This window comes from Lepus europaeus (assembly GCF_033115175.1).
Source record: "Lepus europaeus isolate LE1 chromosome 12 unlocalized genomic scaffold, mLepTim1.pri SUPER_12_unloc_1, whole genome shotgun sequence".
NCBI classification, from domain to species: domain Eukaryota; kingdom Metazoa; phylum Chordata; class Mammalia; order Lagomorpha; family Leporidae; genus Lepus; species Lepus europaeus.
This window is the reverse complement of record NW_026909001.1, coordinates 360,905-381,450: the sequence shown is the minus strand read 5'-3', so window position 1 is coordinate 381,450 and position 20,546 is coordinate 360,905. Positions and strand designations below refer to the sequence as shown.

Here is a 20,546-nt window from a genome sequence, read left to right as displayed (position 1 = left end):
CACAGGACTTGGGACAAATGGATTTAAAACGTTCATTTCTCGGGCTACCTGGCATTGGACTCCTGGGGTAAGAATGTTGCGATGTGGGCAACCCAGAATAGAGGCTAACTTACACCAGACTGGATGGTAAGTCTGCCCCGCTGAGGCCTCTCCTGATTGGGGGGGGGGGGGCAGAAGACTACTATTGTGGTCAATGGGGATGTGAAATATCTCCCTGGACTGCTAAGGACACAGAACTAGAAATGGCCAAAATCGGCAGGGCCTCAACTAAAGGGGGAAAATTCGAATTAAAGTAAAAACCTGGCAAGCGGTACAACATTCCCAATGGGTCAGGGGAAAAACTTGGGGATTGAGACTATATGTCTATGGGACCGACCCTGGTATCTGATTTACCATTCAATGGTGGGCTCTACGAGGCCCCTCAAGAGGGGTAGGGCCAAACCACTTCCTCGTTCCAAAGCCATTATTTCCCACAACTATGGCCCCAATGCCCAAAATGTTACCATCTCCAACTGATGCCTCTAAAATTGTAGACTCCTGTCCTCGTAGGCCTCTAAGAGCTAAGGAGGCAATACCTCCTAACCTGTTGTGGGGGATCCTGAATGGTGCTTTTACAGTCTTAAATGCCACCTTCCCTAACTTGACCACATCATGCTGGTTATGTTTCCAGGCCTCCCCACCCTACTATGAAGCTACGGTAGAGATAAATTTCTTCCTCTTAAGTGCTGAGGGCTGCCTGTGGTGGAGACAAATAGAGTTTGGCACTACCCTATAGGCCGTGCAAGGGTACGGGACATGCATTGCCACCACAGGGCATGCCGGACCAATATGTAGCCATACCATCAAAAGCAATGCCTCCCGGTTCTACCCGGTGCCAGGAGACACTTGGTGGGCCTGTAACACCTCAGGAGTGACCCCGTGTGTCTCAGGAATAGTGTTGCAACTTAACAAAGAGTGGTGCATATTAGTGAGGTCATGCCCCCGAGTAATATATCACCCCTACGACGAGCTCCTAACAAGCTTAGATTACTTCTTCACTTCCTCTTTTTTAGACAGCAGCTTTCACTTTTAAAAGCACCAATGAAATGCTTAAATTCATAGAAAAAGCCAAATAGGGAATAAGAAAGTGCTTACGTATATACCTGTTTGTACTGAATTATATAAGCTTTGTGTAAACTGGGCTGGGGGTTCTCCTTTACCATACCGCTGTTACTGGGAAGGCTGGGAGGGTCTGAGTTCGAACTCACAATAAACGACCCCTGCAATTTTGCTTCAACCTTGGACTCTGGTGGTCTCTGATTCTTGGGGGTAGTTGTTCATCGGGCACTTCAAGTGGGTTCCAGCAACAAAGAAGAAAGGCTTCAGGCTCCCAAAGTAAAGACTTCAGAATACTTCCCAAGGTTAAACAACTCTAGAGAGATATTTAAGGCAAAGGAGCTCTTTGCTCTTCAATCAAAATCTGCCAATGCCTTGACAACCAACAAGTCAGGGGACTTCACAGTGGTAGATGTGAAAACAAAGAATGAAGAAACTACCCTAGCTACTGAAATTGCCTCACCAACATCAGTTTCCCAGGATCCTAAACTATCAGAATTTAAAAACAACTTGATTAAAGAATTAAAGTTGAAATTGGAGAATAGGGATCATAGCTCTGTTTAAGAGAAGTCTATTGATATGGCTGTTGCCTCAGATAACTTGATTTCCAAAACCTTGAAGACTCATGCCTAGGGTGTCTCCAATGGGAAGATGGCAGCTTCTCAGGTTATGCATGTACATTTGGACAGCACACCAGTCAGCATGGAACAGCATCAGGAGCCCTGGGTCCCTAAGCATATCTTGCAGAACTGCTGGGATAAGAATGCCCCACAAATTCCAAGAGACTGAGTCATTTGTGACCAAAAACAGGAGAGCTTGATGAAGGGGATGCAGGGTTGGGGACACCACAACACAGTAGGAAGAGCTGCCCTGGTCAAGACAGGGCATTAAAGAAGATGCTTGGAAGCCGATCTTCCCCAACCTCATCACTGAAGGATCAGCCGCCTCCCGAAAATCTGTTCCAAAAACAGATAAAGAAATTTTTGCAATGTGTGGTGGAATAAGAAGGCCATGCCAAGATGGCTGCTAGCAAGTGAGCATCAGTTACTCAGGAATGGCTTTGAAACCCACCTGGCAACGGAGCCTGCCTGGCAACAGGCTGTGATTGGATGGCTTTGAAACCCACATGGCAAATGGAGCCTGCCTGGCAACAGGCTGTGATTAGATGGCTTTGGAAACTGCCTGGCAACAGGTTGTGATTTGATGACTTTGAAACCCACATGGCAAACAGAGCCTGACTGGCAACAGGCTGTGTTTGGATGGCTTTGGAAACTAGCTGGCAACAGGCTGTGATTGGTTGGGGCATAGACTGCCCCTTGACTGGATTGGCTTATTTTGACTATATAAGCTGTTGTACTAATTGAAATAAACGAGTCTGTGGGCTGCTTGCCTCAAGCCCACTTCCACTTGACTTCCAGGGTCTGTGTGGTGACTGCACACCTCTTGCCCCCACCATGTTCCTGCTCTCAGAAACAAATCCATTGCAACATTGTTGAGAAATCAACTGCAACATCTGGCACACTAATATGACTGAGAAACAGCGTGTTGGACTCAGCAAGATTCCCCCTGGATTTTGGCAAGAAGGCCCTCGGTATTTTTTGTGCTGTTCGATTCTGTGAGGGTGAGCACAGGACCCCCTTCTATGCCCCTTTCCTTGTCCTTCTCAATTTAAGTGTCCCCAAGTGAAGGACCCTTACAGGGGGAGGGACAAGAAACTAGGCCTGGGCAAATATCAGGGGCTTCTTAAGAGGTTAGATGTTCCCCAGAGTCCAGTGGGCAGGACGTTCTCTGGGAAGGAAAAGTCAATCCCCTTCAGAGAATCTCTAGGCACACCCAGAGCAGAACTGCCCCTCCCCTCCAGGAAACCTCTGGGGGCGCCCAGAGCATAGCTGCCCCTCCCCTTCGGAGAGTCTCTAGGCGTGCACTTATGATGTCACTGCGACCGGCCAATTCTGTAACACCTCAGCACTCTCCCTCATCACTCTCCGTCAGCATTCTCCGATATGCTAATTGTCCCTCCGAACCAGCCAATCCCATGCCACCTCTGCATTCTGCACCAGCACTCTCCACCAGCATTCTTCACCAGCGTTCTCCCATATGCTAATGGTACCTCTGAACTGACCAATCCTGTAACACCTCTGCATTCTCCGCCAGCATTCTCCGCCCACATTTTACACATGCGCATTAGGAATATGCTAATTTGTTGCCTATATAACCTGTGTGAAACTGCCGCTCAGGGCTCCTCACTGCCTGAGGTGGGGGCCCGTTTGCGCAAATGTTCAATAAAAACCTCGTGCTTTTTGCATCAACTCGTCTGGAGTCTGGATCTTTGGGCGTCCTCCCAAGCAAGTGGGCATCTCTGCAACTGAGAGGTCCAACATTTTGGGGGCTCGTCCGGGATATTAGGTCGCCGTCAGACCCATTCCCCGTGGACCAATTGGAGGTACGATTAAGTGTTTTCTGTTTGTTGTTCTTCATCCTGAGTGTTCTGACTGGCCAGTACCTGACTCTGTGAGACGAGTGGGGGAGGCAGGCGTGCCCAGCAACCCCTGGTCTGTTCCCAGGAGCACGCTCCGGTTTTTGAGACCAGTAGGGAAAACCCTCGGTCCGTTCCCCCAGAAGACGCTCCCAGGGTGGTCTGGAGGTGGGTCAGAGACCAAGCCTCCCTCCTTCCCGGGGCGGGCTGGTCAGGTAGCTGCTCCCAAAAATAGCGTAATAGCATTTGATTTGTCGTAGGTCTGTTGCTGCGTGGTTTTGTTGGCTGTTCTTTTTGCTTGGTTTGACGCACCTGGAATGGTCTGGAGGAAGGCCGGGGACCAAGTCTCCCTCCTTCCTGGGAAAAGCCTGGCCAAGCAGCCACTCCCATCTGAAGTAGCATTGTCGATTTGTCCTAGAAGTGGTGCCGCGCGATTTGTATTGTTTACTGTATGTGTCTGTGCATTGGCTGTTCTTTTTGTTTGGGCTGAAATCTTTGCACCCATGGGTCAACAAATAACCACCCCTTTAAGTCTCACTCTAGATCACTGGAAGGACGTTCGAGAATTCACGCGCCACCTCTCAGTGGAGGTTAAAAGGAAACGATGGGCAAAATTCTGTTCCTCAGAGTGGCCGGCCTTTGAGGTCAGCTGGCCAAGGAATGGCACTTTTAACCTCGATATTATTTTACAGATTAAGGCGCGAGTCTTTCAGCCAGGATCCAATGGACACCTTGATCAGGTGCCCTACATTACCACATGGGAAGATCTTTCACGTTAACCCCCCTCCCAGGATAAAACCCTTCTCCTTTCCGACGGAGCCCATATGGACCCCGTTACCCCTTCCTCGGCCATCCCCAACTCCTTTAATACCTTCCCCCTTGGGACCTTCCTCCCCAATACCCCCTCCTCCCGTCCAGGTTGCGCCAACCTCCTCCCTATACCCTCTGAAGGAGATTCGAGATCCAAAACCTGAAAAGCCACCAGTTCTTCCGTCTGATCAGGACCTTCTGCTCTTTGACTCTCCCCCACCCTACCTTCCCGGCCAGCCTGCTCCCCCGCAGGACCCCCCACAACAACCAGAGCAGGATGTGCAACCTTCTGCACCATCCGCTGATTCCATGAGGGCAGGGGAAGAAGTCTCAGTGCCTTCCCCACCCTCCAGCCACCTGCACATCCGTCGGGGGCAAGCAGGGTGCTCGGGAAGCGTCTGGACTTCACAGACCTTTCCTCTTCGTTCAGTGGCTGGCCAGAGGCAGTACTGGCCATTTTCCACTTCTGATCTTTACAATTGGAAAACCCATAACCCCTCTTTCTCTCAGGACCCCCAGGCTCTGACTGGGCTGATTGAGTCAATAAAATAAAATTGACTCAATCAGCCCACCTGGGATGATTGTCAGCAGCTTCTGCAGACCCTCCTCACTACTGAGGAAAAGCAGCGTGTCTACCTTGAGGCACGGAAAAACGTCCCTGGAGCAGATGGCCGACCGACCCTAATGCCAAACAAAATCGAGGAGGCATTTCCCTTAACCCGTCCTGATTGGGACTACACCACCATTGCTGGTAGGGAGCAACTTCGTCTTTACTGCCAGATTCTCCTTGCGGGTCTCAGAGGGGCTGGAAAGCACCCCACCAATTTGGCCAAGGTACGTGCAGTAGTGCAGGGGGCTGAGGAAACGCTGGCAGGCTTCCTAGAAAGATTAATGGAAGCCTACCGTATGTACACCCCGTTTGACCCCCTGGCAGAGAACCGGCAGGGAGATGTAATCATGTCCTTTATAGGACAGTCAGCGTCGGACATCCGCAATAAATTGCAGCTGCTAGAGGGGCTTCAGGGGTATACTATACCCCTGAAGATTTAATGAAGGAGGCAGAAAATATTTACAACAAAAGGGAGACCCGAGAGGAGAAGGAGGAAAGGATACGCAAGGAGCAGGAGGAAAGGGAAGACAAAAGAGACAAAAGACCTAATCGAGAGCTTAGTAGAATTTTGGCCACCGTAGTGCAGGATATGGAAAGGAGTAGACCAGGACAGAATAGGGACTTGGGAGACAAGCGAAAACCTTGGGTGGAAAGAGATTGATGTGCCTATTGTAAAGAAAGAGGACACTGGGTCAAAGACTGCCCGAAGAAACCACAGGGACCAAAGAAGAGACCAGTTCCAATCCTGTCCCTGGAAGAAGACGATTAGGTGAGTCACGGCCAGGAGCCCCCCCCTGAGCCCAGGATAACCCTTGAAGTGGGGGGCAGACTGGTAACCTTCCTGATTGACACGGGAGCCCAGCACTCAGTACTGACTTCAGATAAAGGGCCTTTAAGCTCCAAGATTTCCTGGGTTCAGGGGGCAACTGGAGGGAAGTTATATCGCTGGACAACCAATCGAGAGGTCCAGTTGGGTACAGGACTTGTGACACACTCGTTCTTACTAGTGCCAGACTGCCCCTACCCCCTCCTGGGCAGGGACCTACTCTCGAAGGTAGGAGCCCAAATTCACTTCCATGAGAAAGGAGCAACCATCACAGACTCAGGGGGGCGGCCCCTCCAGGTATTAACACTATACTTGTAGGATGAACACTGATTATTCGAGAGGCCCTCATCCACCATGACTCCCCTGGACCCCAAGTGGCTCGCAGATTTTCCTCAGGCCTGGGCAGAGACTGCGGGAATAGGGCTGGCCATCAACCAGCCTTCCTTGATCATAGATCTGAAGCCCACGGCCATTCCCGTGTCAGTTCATCAATATCCGATGGGCAAGGAAGCTAAGGAAGGTATCCAGCCATATATCCAGAGACTGTTACACCTAGGCATTTTAAAACCTTGCCGTTGACCTTGGAACACCCCCCTACTACCAGTAAAGAAGCCCGGTATGGGTGACTACCGCCCGGTACAGGACTTTTGGGAGGTTAACAGGAGAACAGAGGATATGCATCCCACAGTGCCCAACCCCTACAATCTGCTAAGTACCTTGCCTCCGACCCACGTATGGTACACTGTGTTAGATCTAAAAGATGCATTCTTTTGTTTAAGACTGAGCCCTCAGAGCCAATCCATCTTTGCTTTTGAGTGGAAAGACCCAGAGACAGGGTTTTCAGGACAACTCCCCTGGACAAGGTTGCCCCAAGGATTTAAAAACTCGCCTACCTTGTTTGATGAAGTTCTGCACCTAGATTTGGCAGACTTCTGAGTCAACCATCCGGACCTGGTCCTCCTGCAGTATGTGGACGACCTCCTCCTTGCCGCCGAAACTGAGCAGGACTGCCTAAAAGGTACCGGGGCCCTGCTACAGAGACTGGGGGAATTGGGCTATCGAGCCTCCACAAAAAAGGCCCAAATATGTCAGAAACAGGTGGCCTACCTAGGCTACCTCCTAGAAGGAGGGCAACGGTGGCTGACGGAGAGCCGAAAAAGGGTGGTTGCTCTAATTCCACCCCCCCAGCGATGCCAGAAAGATGCGGGAATTCCTCGGGAGTGCGGGATTCTGCCGCCTTTGGATTCCTGGGTTTGTGGAGCTGGCAGCCCCATTGTACCCCCTCACGAAGTCCAATGCTCCCTTTCAATGGAGAGAAGAGCAACAGCGGGCATTTGACAACATAAAAAAGGCCCTATTGTCAGCCCCAGCCCTGAGCCTCCCTGATATGACCAAGCCCTTCACATTATACGTGGATGAGAACAAGGGAGTGGTGAAGGGAGTGCTAACACAAATGCTTGGGTCCTGGAAAAAGCCGGTGGTGTACTTTTCAAAAAAGCTAGACAATGTAGCGACCGGCTGGCCTCCATGCCTCCGCATGATAGCGGCCGTGGCAGTTCTGGTGAAAGACTCAGACAAATTGACTCTAGGCCAACCTCTCACCGTAGTGGCACCTCATGCTGTGGAGACAGTTATCCGCCAGCCACCAGATCCGTGGCTCTCAAATGCTCGGATAACTCATTACCAGACTATGTTATTAAACTCAGAGTGGGTCCGGTTTGGGACTGCCACCTCTTTAAACCCGGCCACCCTGCTCCCGGAACTGGGGCCCCAGGCCCAGGTAATCCATAACTGTCACCAAATCCTGGCTGAGGCCCATGGCACCCGAAAAGACCTAACTGACCAGCCTCTGCTGGATGCCGAACTGACCTGGTTCACGGATGGGAGCAGCTTTCTACAGAACGGTGAGTGGAGGGCTGGGGCGGCGGTGGTGGATGGAAAAACCGTTATCTGGTCAAGTGCCTTAAAGCTTGGAACTTCTGCTCAAAAAGCCAAGCTCATAGCCTTAACTCAAGCTTTAAAACAGGCACAAGACAAAAAGGTCAACATTTACACAGACAGTCGGTATGCTTTCGCCACTGCCCATGTACATGGGCCTCTTAACCTCGGCAGGCAAGCACATTAAAAATAAGCAGGAAATCCTAGATCTTCTACAGGACCTGTTCCTGCCCAAAAGGTTGAGTATAATCCATTGCCCCGGGCACCAACGAGGAGACGACCCCGTAGCAAGGGCAAACAGGATGGCAGACGAGGCCACTAGGGCGGCAGCCCTGAGCCAACAGGTGCTCCCGTTAAAGACAACTGAGCCCACCCAAGTATCGAGGGAACCACCTTTCCTCTATTCGGACCAAGACTTAGATATGATCCAGCGGCTCGGTGCGGAGTATGACGAACAAATAAGGGTTTGGAGGCTCAGAGAGAAAATAGTCCTGCCACACCAATTGGCTAAAGAAATAATTACCAACCTCCATCAATAGACTCATTTGGGTCACAAAAAGCTAAAAGCAGCCTTACAGGAAGATAGGCAGTCTTATTACATCTCTGGACTTGACTCTTTAGTCCAGCAGGTGACTGAATCCTGTGTTCCGTGTGCCAAGGTAAATGCCAGACACCTCAAGCTCCTGGAGGGAGCTAGGGTAAGAGGAGACCGACCAGGGAGGTCGATTTCACTGAGATTAGGCTGGGCAGCTATGGGAATAAGTATCTTCTAGTTTTTGTAGACACCTTCTCCGGATGGACTGAGGCATTCCCCACAAAACGGGAAACCGCCCGGATGGTCGTCAAGAAGATCATAGAAGAGATCTTCCCCCGGTTCGGCTTGCCTAAGGTAATCGGGTCCGACAACGGCCCAGCGTTTGTCTTCCAGGTAAGTCAGTTGGTGGCCAAAGCATTAGGCATAAATTGGAAATTGCACTGTGCCTATAGACCCCAAAGTTCAGGACAGGTAGAAAGAATGAACAGAGCAATTAAAGAGACCTTAACCAAATTAGCGTTGGAGACTGGCATTAAAGACTGGGTCCAACTCCTTCCTATGGTGTTGTTCTGGGTCCGAAACACGCCCTCTCGTTGCGGGCTGACGCCATACGAAATCCTTTATGGAGGGCCCCCACCAGTAGCAGGCTTGCTTGACCTTGCCAGTGACTCCACTGCCGATGCCCCTAAATTACAGGCCCAGTTGAGAGTGCTCCAGATCATCCAGAACCAGGTCTGGAAACCTCTTGCAGCAGCCTACCAACCCAAGATGACAACCATCCCACATCCTTTCCAAATCGGAGACGCTGTGTATGTCCGAAGGCACCAATCTAAGACTCTGGAGCCCCCGTCGAAAGGCCCCTTCACTGTGCTGTTGACAACTCCCACCGCTCTCAAGGTCGACGGAATCGCTGCCTGGGTCCACGCCTCACACGTGAAGTGAGCACCACCCCCCCCCCAGGGCCCTGAGGATCTGGATAGACCAGCCTTATGGAAGCTCCAGTGCACTCAGAACCCGCTCAAGCTAAGACTTTCAAAAACTGTTTAATATTTGTGATGTTCCTGGCCTTTCCCCATTGTTTTTCCAATCCCCATGCTCCACAATTGTTAACATGGGAAGTAATTTCCTCCACAGGATGGGTGGCCTGGTCTGTTAGTGGGTTACATACCCCCAGGGCGTGGGGGCCCACCTTATACGCGGACGTATGTCAACTGGGTACTGGGTTAGATACCTGGGATGCACCTGACCAGGATAATTTGACAAAAATCCCTGGAAATAGTCTTAACTATTGGGGCGTGTATGGCTCCCATTTTGATGTCGGATGCCGGAATGCCGTAAGGAGATGTTTCCTCCATCAGACAGAGTTTTATGTGTGCCCCAAGGATGACAGGAACAACCAACAAAAGTGGCAGTGTGGTGGACCCGAGTCCCTATATTGTAAAGCCTGGGGGTGTGAGACCACCGGATCCGCCTGGTGGAAGCCATCCTCTAGTCGGGATTGGGTTACAGTACTCCGAAACTTTACCCCCGAAGGGAAAAACTGCCGCTACGCCCTGGGGCCCTGTGATGAAACCCATTACTGCATCCCACTGAATATTTCCTTCACTACTAGAGGGAGGGATATTTCTGATGTTTCTACACTCTCCAGCTGGATAAAAGGAAGAACATGGGGATTAAGATACTATGTCGCAGGGTATGATTTTGGGTTTTGGTTCACCGTAAGGTTAAAGGTTCAGGCTCCCGGTCCCCAGTCAGTGGGACCCAACCCAGTCCAGCAAGAACAGAGTTCCCTCCCTCCAGTGAGGCAGGCTCTCCCCAGGCCACCCCTCCCGCCAGCCACCCTTTCGCCCAGCTTGGCAAGTTTAACTCCAAACGCTTCGAGCCCCCGTATAACTGGACAGCAGCTGTTTAACCTTTTGACAGGGGCCTTTCTGGCCCTCAACCAGACCAATCCGGAGCTGACTGAGTCCTGCTGGCTATGACTAGCCCCAGGTCCACCTTATTACGAGGGCCTCGCGGTCCCCAGGACCTGGAATGGCACTACAGAGGCAAATAATTGCCTCTTTCCCCTTCAGCCGCGTCTCACTCTTACAGAGGTGTCGGGACAAGGTACTTGTGTAGGAAATCCTCCCTTGTCCCACCGACCCTTGTGCAATGTCACCCACGATGTTACTATATGAGACGGCCCATACCTGGTTCCGGAGGCAGGCACTTGGTGGGTGTGCAATAAAGGTCTCACCTCCTGCGTGTCTGCAGAAGTCCTAAATAATACCAATGACTTCTGCGTTTTGGTAAGAGTAATGCCCAGAATGTATTACCATCCAGCTGACACTCTGATTGATTGGTATGATGGACGGCCCGCTTGCTTCTGGCGAGAGCCCACCTCGATAACCCTGGCTGTCCTACTGGGATGGGGGGAAGCGGCTGGGGTAGGCACTGGTGCGACAGCTTTAGCACGGGGCTCCCAACTTTATTCTGAGCTCCGGGCTGCGGTAGATGAGGATATAAGAGCACTCCAGCAATCCATTACAAGGTTAGAGCAATCCCTAGATTCCCTTGCCGAAACTGCACTACAAAACCGACGAGGTTTAGATCTACTTTTTCTTAAGGAGGGAGGATTGTGTGCTGCCCTGGGAGAGGAATGCTGCTTCTATGTAAACCAATCTGGGGTAATCAGGGACTCTATGTCAAAGCTCAGGGAGAGGTTTGACAAGAGACAAAGGGATAGAGAGGCCCATTACAGCTGGTATAAAGGATGGTTTACTAAATCCCCATGGTTAACTACCCCTAGTATCAACCATAATGGGCCCCCTACTCATCCTATTCCTTCTTTTAACTTTTGGCCCATGTATTCTTAACAGGTTGCTCCAGTTTTTCTGCGAGAGGCTTTCCCTTGTCCAAACCCTGGTACTGACTCAACAGTACCAGTGTCAAGCTTCAAAGACCTCTGAGGTCCAATAGATTTTAGGATTAAAATCTGTGCAAAAAGAAAAGGAGGGAATGAAGGACCCTTATGGGGGGAGGGAAAAGAAACTAGGCCTGGGCAAATATCAGGGGCTTCTTAAGAGGTTAGATGCTCCCCAGAGTCTAGTGGGCAGGACGTTCTCTGGGAAGGAAAAGTCAATCTCCTTCAGAGACTCTCTAGGCATGCCCAGAGCAGAACTGCCCCTCCCCTTCAGGAAACCTCTGGGCACGCCCAGAGCAGAGCTGCCCTCCCCTTCGGAGAGTCTCTAGGCGCGCACTTATGATGTCACTGCGACCGGCCAATCCTGTAACACCTCAGCACTCTCCGCCCGCATTTTACGCATGCGCATTAGAAATATGCTAATTTGTTGCCTATATAACCTGTGTGAAACTGCCGCTCAGGGCTCCTCACCGCCTGAGGTGGGGGCCCGTTTGCGCAAATGTTCAATAAAAACCTCGTGCTTTTTGCATCAACTCATCTGGAGTCTGGATCTTTGGGCGTCCTCCCAAGCAAGTGGGCATCTCTGCAACTGAGAGGTCCAACACAGGTTAGGCACACACCGCCCAGAAGTGTACAAAACTTCTTGGCTCCTCCTTTTACTTTTGGTTCACCTATCGAATTCACATAAGGGACTGATCATCCCAGAATTTGAAACCAAGTCATCTTCCCTCACTCAATGGAGGTGACACTCCAGGGACACCTTGTGGGCATACGGCCTTGACCTAACGAATCAAGGAAGTCCCCCACTAAGCACAGGACATACTTACAATCTATCTGTTTGTCTAACCTAGGGAAACCTCCTACACCACTATCTGTTTGTCTAACCTAGGGAAACCTCCTGCAAAATGCCACCAACAGCTGAGGCGCAAGGAATTTGCTTTATGGCAACAGTGCTGTGCGTGTCTTTCCTTTGGCTAGAGTTCATATGCCATGCCACTCTTAAGCACTCAGACATGGGAAAGATACCCCCCTCTCAGATTCCCATGCAGATTATCAAACATAGTGAATCTGTGAGTGATAAGAGCCTGACACTCCAGGTCCCTGTCTCACAGAAAATAGTTGATGACTTAGGGAGCTCCGACAGGGAAAAAAATGTAGCAAACAAGGTAGCATACAAAGTAGCCAATAATGTAGCAAACAAGGTAGCAAACAAGGTATCCAGCAATGTAGTAATGCCTAGTCAGCCAACCACCACATACCCGTGGGATGAACTTACAGGAACCCTAGACAATAACTCATGCAAGATCATCCCATCCACACCCAGTGAGGATCCCCACATTTGTGGCAGTACTCAGGCACCCCAGGCTCTCAGGGCAGCTGCTACATCCCATGCCACAGACATGCTTGCTGTTAATATAGAAGTGTACGCAAAATTCAGGCCCTGGGTTCCAACACCCTTAGAAAGACTTCTGCTAACCAAGGATCAAGGATATGCTTGTGTCTTTTCAGATAATGTGGAACAGCCCATTTGGGTACCAGCCAGAAACATCAAGCCTGCAACTGACAGCCAACTGAACCAGCTGAACAAGACTGAGAGTCTGCCTTCTTAGTGGACGCACCTGCCCTATCATCCTACACTGAGAAACTGCCCATAGCCACATCCATTACTATGTACCCCACTAGCTCTGGTCAGCCACTCAAATGGCCCACAGCCTGTGTGTGGTCATGCCATTCCTATTAACCATTATTCAAAATCCCTACCCCTATCTGAGCAAGCAATCCTGTGGTCTCTCAATTTGAGTGCTGGTTAGTCAATGATGGGTAAGATCCCCTGGAGGACAACCTAAGAAAGGCACACTGCATACAGAAACCACACAGAAATGGTGTCAACAATGGTATGGCCAAGAATCATGCCTCCTGTTTCTCAAAAATAAATGAAAAGGGGGAAATGTGGTGGAATGAGAAGGCCATGCCAAGATGGCCGCTGGCAAGCAAGCATCAGTTACTCAGGAATGGCTTTGAAACCCACCTGGCAATGGACCCTACCTGGCAACAGGCTGTGACTTGATGGCGTTGAAACCCACATGGCAAACAGAGCCTGCCTGGCAACAGGCTGTGATTGGATGGCTTTAGAAATTGCCTGGAAACAGGCTGTGATTGGCTGGGGCATAGACCGCCCCTTGACCAGATTGGCTGGTCTTGGCTATATAAGCTGTTGTACTAACTGAAATAAACGAGTCTGTGGGCTGCTTGCCTCAAGCCCACTTTCACCTGACTCCCGCGGTCTGTGTGGTGACTCCATGCCTCTTGCCCCCACCATGCTCTGTTGAAATGAATATATATATATATATATATATATATATATAGAGAGAGAGAGAGAGAGAGAGAGAGAGAGAGAGAGAGAACTAGCGGATGCTGAATATCAATTGCTTTTTGCTTCTGTACTGTGATGCTTGCTCAATGACTTAATGTGGGATGTACAGTGTAAGAATGGGGGTGGGGTGGGGAATAGTTGTACTGCCATGACAGGCTTCACAAACTCCAGAAAAATGAAACTTGGTAAATACTTCCTGAAATTAATGGTCTCCTACTACCTTGTGTGACCACTTCCTTCTGAGATGCGTAGTCCCAGACTGCTGAGATGTAACAATAAAACACTCAAATTAGGTAATTGACATATGAAGAATAAAAGAACTAGCATACATGTGTAATGATGAATATAATTGTTTACTCAAGTGTATAAAAACACTGAGAAGGAGAGAGGCAAGGCTTCTCACCCTCACACTGCACTATGTTGTATGTGTCAGTGGGAGCCCCAGCTAGCTGGCAATAAAATAATAAATCCTCTTGCCCTTGCATCTGTGACTGTTTTGTGGGTTAATTGGGAAAGGTTTCAGATCCCATAATTCAACAGCTCCTCCTCTCAGAAACGAATCCATTGCAACATTGTTGAAAATCAACTGCAATAGCAATGGATTTGTGCTAGCAGCAAAAACAAAGGGCAAGAACATTTCCTTGGAAAGGGGACCTCCTCACCATCATCTGTGCAGAGCCAAAGCAAAGTTAATAGTAGAGCTGCCTCTACTGGCAACACCAAAACTGTGAAATTGAAGACAGACATTGACAAGGTGTTAGATGTGAAAAGAGGGAGTAACCATGGTGTCAGAATCACCTTCCCCCAAGAATCACATTCTTCTCTGACAAAGCCTGTGAAAACATTTAAGGCACAATTACAGGCCCAGGCAGATACTGTCCAGGGACATGCTTTTAACTACAAAACTTCCTCTTGTAAAAGTATCAAGTCATGTAGCTATGAAGCGCCCTTGGCTGACCAAAATTACCCATTGAAGAATGCCCTGAACAAACACACGGAGAGACAACTCCAGAAAGTGGTGGCATTCAAGGATCTGCCACTATCACAGAGGCATCTGGCATCCATGCCCAATAAAGAGTTCCTGCCCTGGCCAGTGCCACAGCTCAATAAGCTAATCCTCCACCTTGCGGTGCTGGCACACCAGGTTCTAGTCCCGGTCGGGGCGCCAGATTCTGTCCCGGTTGCCCCTCTTCCAGGCCAGCTCTCTGCTGTGGCCCGGGAGTGCAGTGGAGAATGGCCCAAGTGCTTGGGCCCTGCACCCCATGGAAGACCAGGAGAAGCACCTGGCTCCTGCCTTTGGATCAGGGCAGTGCACCGGCCGTGGCGGCCATTGCAGGGTGAACCAATGGCAAAAGGAAGACCTTTCTCTCTGTCTGTTTCTCTCACTGTCCACTCTGACTGTCAAAAAAAAAGAGTTCCTGCCCCATACAAACCATACCTGCAGGCATCAAGCCAGCCAGGTATCTCCAACCACACCTACATTTTTTGAAGGCACTGTATTGGGAGATCTTTGTCTACTCTTCAAACATAAAATACACCTTCAACATTTCCAGAGAGGAAGATTTCCTCCTCCAAAATAAGTTATCCCTTTATGAAAATACTGACTTTCTGCAATAAATATTCTAATGATTGTTGTCTTTTATGTGTACTGTTTTGGAGACATGAGATTTGAGTAACATAAGGTTTATACTTAGGGAAAAGAAAGAATTAGTTCAGCACTTACTCATCATCTGTTTTGGATTTAAATGATGACAGCCCACTGAGCTCTAGGGGGATGGTTATCAACTGCCCCTTAAGGCACTTCTGACCTGGAGAAGTCTGAGGACTTGTGCTCTGTTTCCTAGTCTGTACAATATTGTGTTGCAGCCCATATACCCTGCCCCTCACTGACTATTTTTTGGCCTCTGGGGGAATAAAGGAGGTAAGCCATTATATCTGAAGAGGGTCAAAGTCACATATCTTTTTCAGAAAATTGTGCTTAATCTTTTTTTTAAAAGAAAATATTGTAATGACTAGAGGATGTCACAGGTGGGTGAACTTCACCTCAGGTGGGGTTGAAGATTACTGCCATAGTATACATGGGACTGATTGGGTTAAGGTCTAAAAATGTTAGAATTGTTGGTTGAGAATCTGTCATGAGAGGCATAGTAATGCATTGGGAAACCATACTTTGGGGCATTGATGTTTTCCTACTGGAAAATAAGCTTATGAAGGTAGCTCCCTGCCACCCATGTGGTAGACCCAGAGGAGATTTGGGCTCATAGCTTTTGTCTTGCCTATCCCCAGCCATGACAGCTATTTGGAGTTTGAGCCAGAAGATGGATGACATATCTCTCTGTCTCTCTTTCATTCTGTATCTCTATCTTTATTTTTAAAAGATATTTTTTTGAAATTCAGAGCTACAGGGTGGAGGGAAGAAGGGAGGGAGGGAGAGAATCTTCCCTGTGCTGGTTCACTCTTCAGGTGGCCCCAACAGCCAGTGAGAGACCAGGCTGAAGTGAAGAGCCATGAGCATCATCCATATCTCCCAGATTGGTGACAAGGTCCAAACACCATCCTCCACTACTTTTCCAGGCTATTATCAGGGAGTTGTATTGGAAGTAGAGTAGCCAGGACATGAATTGGCACCCCTATGGGATGCCCGCACTTTACCTGCTAACACTACGACACCAGACCCACACTCAGCCTTTCAAATAAATAAATGTTAAACAAAACATTGAACAATTTCCTGGAAGACACTTAAGGTAGTTTTTACAGTAGAAAGTTGGAAATTCTGGATGTCAAAATAAAACAAATATGAAACATGTTCTTTGCAGCCCCTTACTCTACCATACTTCTATCTTTTTATCCGGAGTTATGCCATTCAACCTGCATCGTCTGAAGCTTAATGTTGCAGAATCAATGAAGATTCTGTGGAGGTCCTGGGATGGTAAACAATGTGGGATGTGGCCCAAGGTAAGGAACTGGAAGCAGTGGAGATCACTGGAGGAACTAATATCCATGTGGATTGACAAATCAATAACATGGAGACCTCTACTCTCCCATCTAGAGTCTTACTCCAGTTAAGTTGCTGCCACATCCCAGAGTTTACCACTGGGAATGTCTGCCATGTGAAGTATTATAGTCTGACCCTTTGACCTCACCCCTCTAACTTTGCAGCATATACTGTATATTTGTCAACTTTTGAACTCTGGGTCATAATTTTTCCACTTATTCATCTACCCAATAGCCTCATGTCTGCATTTCCTCCCTCTTTAAGCAGATTTTATTGTCTTCAAGATAACATTTAAAAGGCTCCACTCCAAACGACCTCTTCCAATCCACTTTAATCTTTCCTGTCTGGCAATATCCCATTTCTCTGGCTTTTCTAGAAATGCATTCCTATAAGTGACTAATAACTATTGTATTAATTTTATGATCAACTCTACTGATTTTAGGGGTAGCTCTAGCACTTACTGGAAATAATTTACTCACTCATTTCACAAATCATTATCCTATCCTATGTAACCATGAACAAATAAAACAGAACTTAAGTCCCCGATTCCCTAGTTCATGCTCTCTTCCTTTCTACTTAAAACCATTTGAAATCTCCTGCACTTTCCTGAAACTTATGCTATCTCTCCTTGGTTATCAGATGTGTTGGACTCACCAGTTACAGAGAAACTAGAAGTTACCTCATGGAAGTCTTCATCAAATAACTTCTTTCCTTCCTTCCTTCCTTCCTTCCTTCCTTCCTTCCTTCCTTCCTTCCTTCCTTCCTTCCTTCCTTCTCCCTCCCTCCCTCCCTCCCTCCCTTCCCTCTTCCTCTCTCCCTCCCTTCTCACAGAAAAAAAAATCACTTTCCTTCCACAGTGCTCAACTACAAAGGAATTAGACTTCTAGAAATGTCTTTATTGAGAGATAACTAAACTCTGCTCTTGATGGATTGACTTATGCACACCAGAAATCCTTACTGCCTCCTTCCTCTCTTCATGAGGCACTCAATATCTTTTTCTTAAAGCTTTTCATCACAAAGATGTTTAAACATACATACACAGAATCAAGTAGAATAATGTAATTCTCCATATATCTACTCTACAACTTTCAGTCACCATTTGGCAGGTGTGATGTACCCCGTGATTACACTATGATTAAAGTGTAAAGTCAATTTAAACATTGTCCATTCATCTCTTAGAAAGTATGATATTTGCCTTATGTAAATGCTCTCAACATTTGTTTGATATTTACCACATAAGGAACATATTTAACCACAACAAATGTAAACACCATTGGTGATTAAACCACATTGAGCTTTGGAGCTATTGGTAATCACTTCTGCTCTGCCTTCTAGTTAATCCTGAGAAGTCATTAGAAGGTATTCCTACCCCTACTCCATACAGAAAGTAATCTTACAGAACAAATTCAGTGCACAGTATTACAGTTCCTTAAACACACAGACAACATAACATTAAGAGGAACTGAAGTAGGAAACAGTACGGGTGGACAAAACCCTGATATTGCTATGTAAATGTTTTCAAATACTTATGAGAAATATTTTCTTTTTACAAATTAAAATAAGTTATTTTTCTTCATTATACTTAGTAGATCAACTATACTAATAGTTCATGTCCTTCTTAAATGCCACTGAAAGTAAATAATTATAACTGAAGCTCCTTGACTTCATTACTCATAAAGTAAGTAGAAAACCACTATGAAATACCACTTCACACCTACTAGAATGATCACAATTGAAAAACCAGATAACAGGGGTAGGCATTTGGCACAATGAGTTGAGGCACTTCTTGGGATGCTACCATCCCAAATCCAAGTGCTTGGTTTGAACCTGGCTCTTCCACCTCTTTATTTTTTTAAACAAATATGTGTTTCTTGTGGCTTTTTCAAGATTCATTTTATTTATTTGAAAGAGTTACAGAGAGGCAGAGATCGAGAGAGAGGTCCTGCATCTACTGGTTCACTCCTCAGATGGCCACAATGGCTGGAGCTGCACACATTCAAAGCCAGGGGCCTGGAGACTTCTGGGTCTCTATGTAGGTGCAGGGGCCCAAGGACTTGGGCCATCTTCTACTGCCTTCCCAGACCATAGCAGAGAGCTGGATAGGAAGAAGAGCAATAGGGGCAAAAATCAGTGCACATATGAGATGCTGGCACCCCAGGCCAGGGCTTTAACTTGCTGTGCCACAGCACCAGCCCATCTTCCTCCTCTTATCTAACTTCCTGCTAATGTGAACTCTGGGTGGCAGCAGGTGATGACTCAAGTACTTGGGTCCCTACCACTTACTTCAGAGATCTGCATGGAATTCCAGTCTCCTAGCTTTGGCTTGGCCCATTGTTATGGGCATTTGGGCAGTGAACCTGCAGATGGAAGATCTCTCCCCATCTGTTTCTCTGTTTCTGTTGGTTTATCTGTCTCCCTGTCTTTCAAATAAAATGAAAACAAATGAATAATAACTGGAAAAAACAGATAATAAGGTTTGAGAAAACGTAGAGAGATAAAAGTCTTACATACTGCTAAAGAGAATGAAAACGGTGTGTTTTGGAAAACAGTTTGACAGTTCCTTAAAATATTAAACACAGAGTTGCCATTTAAGCCAGCAATTTTTCTCCTAGGCATTATACACAAGAGAGATTAAAAATTATGCACACAGAAATGGCACATAAATATTCACAGCAACAGCACTCACAGCAGCCAAATGTGGAAACCACACAAATGTCCATCCACTGATGAATGGATAAGGAAAGTGTGGCACATACTTACAATGACCCATAATTCAGCCATAAAAAGGGAACACTGATGAATGCTACAACAAGAATGAGCCTTGAAGTCCTTGGGCCTCTGCATGCATGTGGGAGACCTGGAAGAATCTCCTGGTTCCTGGCTTCAGATTTGCACAGCTCTGGCCATTGTGGCCATTTGGGGAGTGAAGACTTCTCTCTCTCTGCCTCTGCCTCTCTGTGACTCTCCACCTGTCAAATATATATATATATATATATATATACATATATATATATATATATTTTTTAAAGTCAAGGCAGAATAAAAATGTGTTGGGAAGAAGAGAGGGAATTTGGAAGAGGGATGGAGTAGCAGAGCAGGTTCTGTGGAGGGAACAAGATTTGAGAGCATTCAGGAACAGAATAGCTTCAAAGGGATTCTAGGGGGAAGAATACTAAAAGATGTTTAAATTGTTGCCATGGGTAGATATGCCATGCCCTCATCTTCCTCTTTATTGGGCTTTATGCACTTTGGTACAGGTTACTCTGTTCTTTAGTAATGGTCTTTAGCAAACATGAATCCTTTTGAGGAAATAAGGGGGAGTGGGCTGTTGCTGAGTCTATTTCTGATTCTGTAGAGTTAAAAATACATTGTATATATAGAAAGCCTTATTTGAGAACAGAGTAAATGTTGAGGGTAAAAATCCCTGGGCATATTAGACTTTTTGTTCAAAACTTACATGAGGTCTGAGTTAATGCCTAGGTAACAACATGGTATAATGGAAAGATATGATTAGAAGGTAGCATGGAGGGATCTAAAGGACCCCAGGAGGATGAACAGATCATCTAGTGTGTAGGGGGGATAGGACTGGGATTTCATCTCCCCCATGTTGTTCCTTCTTCCAAACTCTTGAACTTCTAGTACCTATGCTAAAGCTTTGTGATGTGGGCCTGGAAATCTGGTCTAGAACGTATATACTTAGTGTCCAGTTTCTGTTCATGTGGGCCATGTTCTTTGTCAGAAGGGCCTTTCTGAAACATGGCTGGGATACAGCTTGGTTTCCAAGGTATTCCTATCATTGAATTCCTGGGTAGTGCTTCGCCTTCTATTATTAAAGAGGAGTCTATGTTTTCTAATATTCTTGCAACAGAGGCATCAGTCAGGTGAGTAAACCAGAGCTACTAAGAGGGTTTAGCTCTTTCTTCTGTTCTAACACAGGAATTTAATGCTCTCAATTTCCCTCTAAGAACTGCTTTTGCTGGAT

The 20,546-nt window shown here is 47.5% G+C and overlaps 1 long non-coding RNA gene across 2 annotated transcripts in view; it reads right to left on the bottom strand.

Annotated features, from left to right (window-relative positions):
* The window catches only part of LOC133754274 (uncharacterized), a 303,902-nt gene that overhangs the window by 36,501 nt on the left and 246,855 nt on the right, over positions 1–20,546 (bottom strand). For both annotated transcript variants that reach the window (XR_009865178.1, XR_009865177.1), the window contains exon 4: positions 19,325–19,533. This is a non-coding gene — a long non-coding RNA (uncharacterized LOC133754274). The remainder of the gene's footprint in view (positions 1–19,324; positions 19,534–20,546) is intronic.